This window comes from Pelodiscus sinensis, chromosome 3, assembly GCF_052426305.1.
Source record: "Pelodiscus sinensis isolate ZL-2025 chromosome 3, ASM5242630v1, whole genome shotgun sequence".
In the NCBI taxonomy this organism is placed as follows: Eukaryota; Metazoa; Chordata; order Testudines; family Trionychidae; genus Pelodiscus; species Pelodiscus sinensis.
Window position 1 is genome coordinate 138,030,963 of NC_143054.1, and position 6,040 is coordinate 138,037,002.

General features: G+C 47.9%; 1 long non-coding RNA gene across 1 annotated transcript; it reads right to left on the reverse strand.

The window, feature by feature from the left end:
* Positions 1 to 314: 314 nt before the first annotated feature.
* LOC142827990 (uncharacterized) lies at positions 315 to 5,766 on the reverse strand. Its single transcript, XR_016349241.1, has 4 exons — positions 3,721 to 5,766; positions 1,515 to 1,797; positions 1,252 to 1,329; positions 315 to 344 (listed from the first exon to the last, which is right to left on the reverse strand). It is a non-coding gene; the product is annotated as an uncharacterized LOC142827990 (long non-coding RNA).
* Positions 5,767 to 6,040: the final 274 nt, after the last annotated feature.

The following is a 6,040-nucleotide window of genomic DNA, read 5'->3' on the forward strand; positions in this document are numbered from 1 at the left end:
CCAACATATGTCTGGATAGTAGAAGTCCCCCATCACCACCAAATCTTGGGCTTTGGATAGTTTTGTTAATTGTTTAAAAAAGGCCTCATCCACCTCTTCCATCTGGCTAGGTGGCCTGTAGTAGACTCCTAGCATGACATCACCCTCATGTTTTACCCCTTTTAGCTTAACCCAGAGACTCTCTACACAGCTATCTCCTACGTTCATCTCCACTTCAGTCCAAGTGTGTACATTTTTAATATACAAGGCAACCCCTCCTCCCTTTTTTCCCTGTTTGTCCTTCCTGAGCAAGCCATACCCTTCCATACCAATATTCCAATCATGCGTCGCATCCCACCAGGTTTCTGTAATACCAATGATATCATAGTTGTATTTATTTGTTAGCAATTCCAGTTCTTCCTGCTTATTACCCATACTTCTTGCATTTGTATATAGGCATCTAAGATACTGATTTGATCTTGCCTCCCTGTTATGCCCTGACCCTCCTTTCTCCTTGCCATTATAGGCCGTAGTCCCCCCCATTTCCAACCCATCTCCCAGTCCCGCACATTCAGCACTTTCCTGTGGGCTTTGCTCACCTGTCCCCGAACCTAGTTTAAAGAGAATCAAAGAGCTCCAGGAGTGAGAGCCAGCCTGGAGATCTTAGGGTCTGTGGAATCCTAGCTGGGCCAGCAGTGGCTGGGCAGGGGAACCCAAGCATTAGGGGGGCCAGGTGGCATCAGGGAGCCTCTGCCCCGGCCAGGGAACCCCTAGTGTCAGTGGGGTCATGCAGGTAGTGATCCCCTATCAGTGCGACTGGCAGCAGGTGGAGAACCCCAGAGATTTCCCTGCTGTGGGGGCTGGGATGGCCAGGCAGTCCTGGCCAGAAAACCCCTGTCAGCAGTGGAGCCAGTCAGTGTCCTGGGAGCTCTAGCTGGGGAACCCCAGCAGTGGTGCCAGGCAGCAGCCTGGGGAGTCCCAGCTCTAGTTGGGGAATCTCTGGTGGCAGGGCCACAGTACCCTGGGAAACCCCCAGTGGTAATGGGCCTGGGTGTGGCCTGGAGCTGGGAATCCCCAAGGAACCCCCAGGGATAGTGGGGTTGGCAGCAGCTGGGAACCCCGAGAGGCAGCAGGGCTAGTGGTGACTGGGCAGCCTTGGCTGGGAAACCCCTGGGAAGTTGCAATAGGTAGGCAGCAGGGCAGGGAGCACCAGCCCTTTGGCGCCTCAGCGAGATGACCCAGCAATGGGGCAGCCAGCAGGAGAGCACTGACCTCCCCTGATCCGGCAAACTCCCTGGTATAGAATGACTCAGGTCCCGAGGACGCCGGAGCAGGGACGTCCAACTTGTACTAGGATCAAAATAGATCACCATATAACCAAGGAATTGATAATTAAATTAATGGTCATATTGGAAAATATGTACATATACAACGTTTGCTGGGGGCTTTTATAGGTACATTTATCCTTCACTTATGTTAACATTAATTAGTATCGTCTCGGAATGGGTAGCAGATCACAGAGAGTGGTGACCTACCTGATACAGAAGTTTTGGGCCTACTCCTTGTGAGGAGTAAGGGAATTCAGTGGGAGTATTTCTTCAGTCTGCCACCCACTGAGGATGGCACCAAAGCTCGGCTTAAGGGTATGTCGACTTCAGTTTGTTTTTTACATAGCTGGAATTGCGTACTATAAGCTGACCTTCCCCTAAAGTGTGGACCGGGCCTTAGTTCCCAGAGGTGCAAACAAGGAGATCACAGTGTTGTCAACCGTCAGCAGTCAGCTCCCCAAAATCATGAGATTGGGTTTAAAAGTCACATCTCAAAGAAAAAAGAAACACACACATTACACTCTCTCAATGACTTAACCACCTGCATTCTGCTACAAAGACCTTTTACATCTGCACTTGAAAGGGAATCCTCTGAACTGTCATTCATGTTAAAATTCGACACTCTCCAAAAAGGAATGAACAAACACTCAAGCTATTTTACCCAAGATAGCTTCCCCAATTATCACCTCTAATACCATTAACTCACAAACATCCCACTCTCCCCACCTCTAATATCATCAATTCACAGACACTTACCTTCCTTCCTCTCCCCCTCCTGCATCCCCCTCCTGTTCTGAAATGTGATTTGTCCTTTTCATATGTGTTCATTTTTTTAAATTGTATCCTTTGGTATATATGGTTGTGACTATTTTCTTCCACTATTTGATCTGAGGAAGTGGGTCTGGCCCACGAAAGCTCATCATCTAATAAACCCTCTTATTTTCATCCTGTCATCATTCTATTTTTAATAACTGCTATTTCAGTGGGATCATTTGGGTCTCAGAATGCTTAGAAATTTTGAACACCCTTCAGCTTCTAATTTGGAGCAGGGACAGGAGGCTGTTTGGAACCTAATCCACCCAGCATTCTTGGTCAGAAATATAGGGAATAAGGAGTCTGAGACTGTAGTCCCGTGGACATGTTGGAGGCCAGTTATGACCATTATCAGGAAAGATGGAGATTTAAGGTGACACTCTGCCTAGGGAGGAGCAGCTTATACCACCTCCAATATAAGCTCTTATACAAACTACACAGCCTGCAACACAGCATTCTGCTACCTTTCTTGGCTTACTGAAAAAAACGAGTACGTACAGAATCTGGCTGAGTCACAGAACATCCAGAATTCTGTAAGTCATGTGCTAGTGCAGCATGTTGCAGTGTCCATAACTTAGGAATAATCAGAAAGACAGAGTGTTGTTTGCTTCATGTAAGTACTTTAATGTCTGCCTCACAACTGTGTGCATATAAATCACAGAGACCCAGCTAGAACTGGACTGCGGAACAAGGTGAGAAATTCCAGGTGTACATGGAGAGTACACATGTCAAAGGTGATTCAGATACAATTACAAATGACTGTAACATTCACCTGCAATTGTACCAAAACTTGTGCTGTTACTTTTGCTTTCCTCTATCAATCTTCCCCTTCCTCCACCAACATTTTCACACTTTTCTCCATTTTTCAGTTTTGGTTGGTACTTAAAAATGGAAATAGTATAAGAAAAGCTGTTCATATATGCTTCTTAATCCCTCTTCGAGAACCAAATAGGTTTGAATGAATGCCTGAATATTGGGGTGCTTACTCAGCATGAAGCTTTTGAGATTTCCTCATTGCTGATTATTTACACATAATCAAAACTGTGAATGTCTATAATCCCTGTTGTAATGAAACCCAGAGTTAAGAGGGTGAGATGGAAATGGGGCTAGGAAATAGGAAAATGTGTTAAAATTGGAGATCCTGAGTGTGCACCCAACAGAAGAGATGCCTCCTCCAGTCTTGCCAAAGGATCAGTGCACACAAACCCATCCAAGTGAAATCAACTGGGAATTTGCATACTTAGGGACTATGGAATGAATACACCAAGTTTTTGCAAGCCAGCTGCACATGGAAATTTGCTCATTCTGCTGTGTCTTATCCCCCCTTTCTTTTAAATCTTTATTTTAAAGTCTTTTAGCATTTTGTCTGACTTATAGAAATATTGCAATATGGCATGTTCATAGTCAGGGAGAATGGCATGACACTTCACTTCTCTATGCCTCTGTTTCCCCTTTAACCTTTTGTTTGTCTTCTCTATTCAGACTATAAGTTCTCAGGGGCATGGATGATTTGTTATTGTGCCTTTATACAATGTGTATCACAATGCAGGTCTGGTTTCCGTTTGAGCTTCTAGGTCCATTATTTAGAATATAAATTAACCTTCAAGATTTGACAGGTCCTATCATTGCTTTCCAAGGCAAGCTCCTCTTGGCAGCTTCCTCAGTTTCCCCTCTGCCTGGCTTTGGTGGAAGGCTGGTGGCAAGAGGAAGGAGGCCCAGCTCAAAGCCTTACCCCCTATCCCAGCACCTCTTCAAGATCCACCTGTAACAAAGCACTCCCATTAGACACCATTCAAAATGAGCAACACATGGAGAAACCGTCCCAGGAACCGGCACCAGTGAAGGAAATGACACCACACACACAAAGCCTACCACATTTAGCCCAACCAGCTCATGACAGAGCATCAACCCCCAAAGGCAATGCTTACCACAGGTCGTATCACCGCTTTCCAAGGCAAGCTCCTCTTGGCCGCTTCCTCAGTTTCCCCTCTGCCTGGCTTTGGTGGAAGGATGGTGGCAAGAGGAAGGAGGCCCAGCTCAAAGCCTTACCCCCTATCCCGGCACCTCTTCAAGATCCACCTGTAACAAAGCACTCCCATTAGACACCATTCAAAATGAGCAACACATGGACAAACCGTCTCAGGAACCAGCACCAGTGAAGGAAATGACACCACACACAAAACCTACCACATTTAGCCCAACCAGCTCATGGCAGAGCATCAACCCCCAAAGGCAATGCTTGCCACAGGTCCTATAACTTCTTTCCAAGACAAGCTCCTCGTGGCCGCTTCCTCAGTTTCCCCTCTGCCTGGCTTAGGTGGAAGGCTGGTGGTAAGAGGAAGGAGGCCCAGCTCAAAGCCTTACCCCCTATCCTGGCACCTCTTCAAGATCCACCTGTAACAAACCACTCCCATTAGACACCATTCAAAATGAGCAACACATGGACAAACCGTCCCACGATCAAGCACCAGTCAAGGAAACCACCACACACACAAAGCCTACCACATTTAGCCCAACCAGCTCATGACAGAGCATCAACCCCCAAAGGCAATGCTTACCACAGGTCCTATCACTGCTTTCCAAGGCAAGCTCCTCTTGGCCGCTTCCTCAGTTTCCCCTCTGACTGGCTTTGGTGGAAGGCTGCTGGGAAGAGGAAGGAGGCCCAGCTCATAGCCTTGCCCCCTATCCTGGCACCTCTTCAAAATCCACCTGTAACAAAGCACTCCCATTAGACACCATTCAAAATGAGCAACACATGGACAAACCGTCCCAGGAACCGGCACCAGTGAAGGAAATAACACCACACACACAAAGCCTACCACATTTAGCCCAACCAGCTCATGACAGAGCATCAACCCCCAAAGGCAATGCTTACCACAGGTCCTATCATTGCTTTCCAAGGCAAGCTCCTCTTGGCAGCTTCCTCAGTTTCCCCTCTGCCTGGCTTTGGTGGAAGGCTGGTGGCAAGAGAAAGGAGGCCCAGCTCAAAGCCTTACCCCCTATCCCGGCACCTCTTCAAGATCCACCTGTAACAAAGCACTCCCATTAGACACCGTTCAAAATGAGCAACACATGGAGAAACCGTCCCAGGAACCGGCACCAGTGAAGGAAATGACACCACACACACAAAGCCTACCACATTTAGCCCAACCAGCTCATGACAGAGCATCAACCCCCAAAGGCAATGCTTACCACAGGTCCTATCACCTCTTTCCAAGGCAAGCGCCTCTTGGCCGCTTCCTCAGTTTCCCCTCTGCCTGGCTTTGGTGGAAGGCTGTTGGTAAGAGGAAGGAGGCCCAGCTCAAAGCCTTGCCCCCTATCCTGGCACCTGTCCAAGGTCCACCTGTAACAAAACACTCCCATTAGACACCATTAAAAATGAGCAACACATGGACAAACCGTCCCAGGATCAAGCACCAGTGAAGGAAATGACACCACACACAAAACCTACCACATTTAGCCCAACCAGCTCATGACAGAGCATCAACCCCCAAAGGCAATGCTTACCACAGGTCCTATCACCGCTTTCCAAGGCAAGCTCCTCTTGGCCGCTTCCTCAGTTTCCCCTCTACCTGGCTTTGGTGGAAGGCTGATGGCAAGAGGAAGGAGGCCCAGCTCAAAGCCTTACCCCCTATCCTGGCATCTCTTCAAGATCCACCTGTAACAAAGCACTCCCATTAGACACCATTCAAAATGAGCAACACATGGACAAACCGTCCAAGGATCAAACACCAGTGAAGGAAACCACCACACACCCAAAGCCTACCACATTAAGCCCAACCAGCTCATGACAGAGCATCAACCCCCAAAGGCAATGCTTACCACAGGTACTATCGCCGCTTTCCATGGCAAGCTCCTCTTGGCAGCTTCCTCAGTTTCCCCTCTGCCTGGCTTTGGTGGAAGGCTTCTGGCAAGAGGAA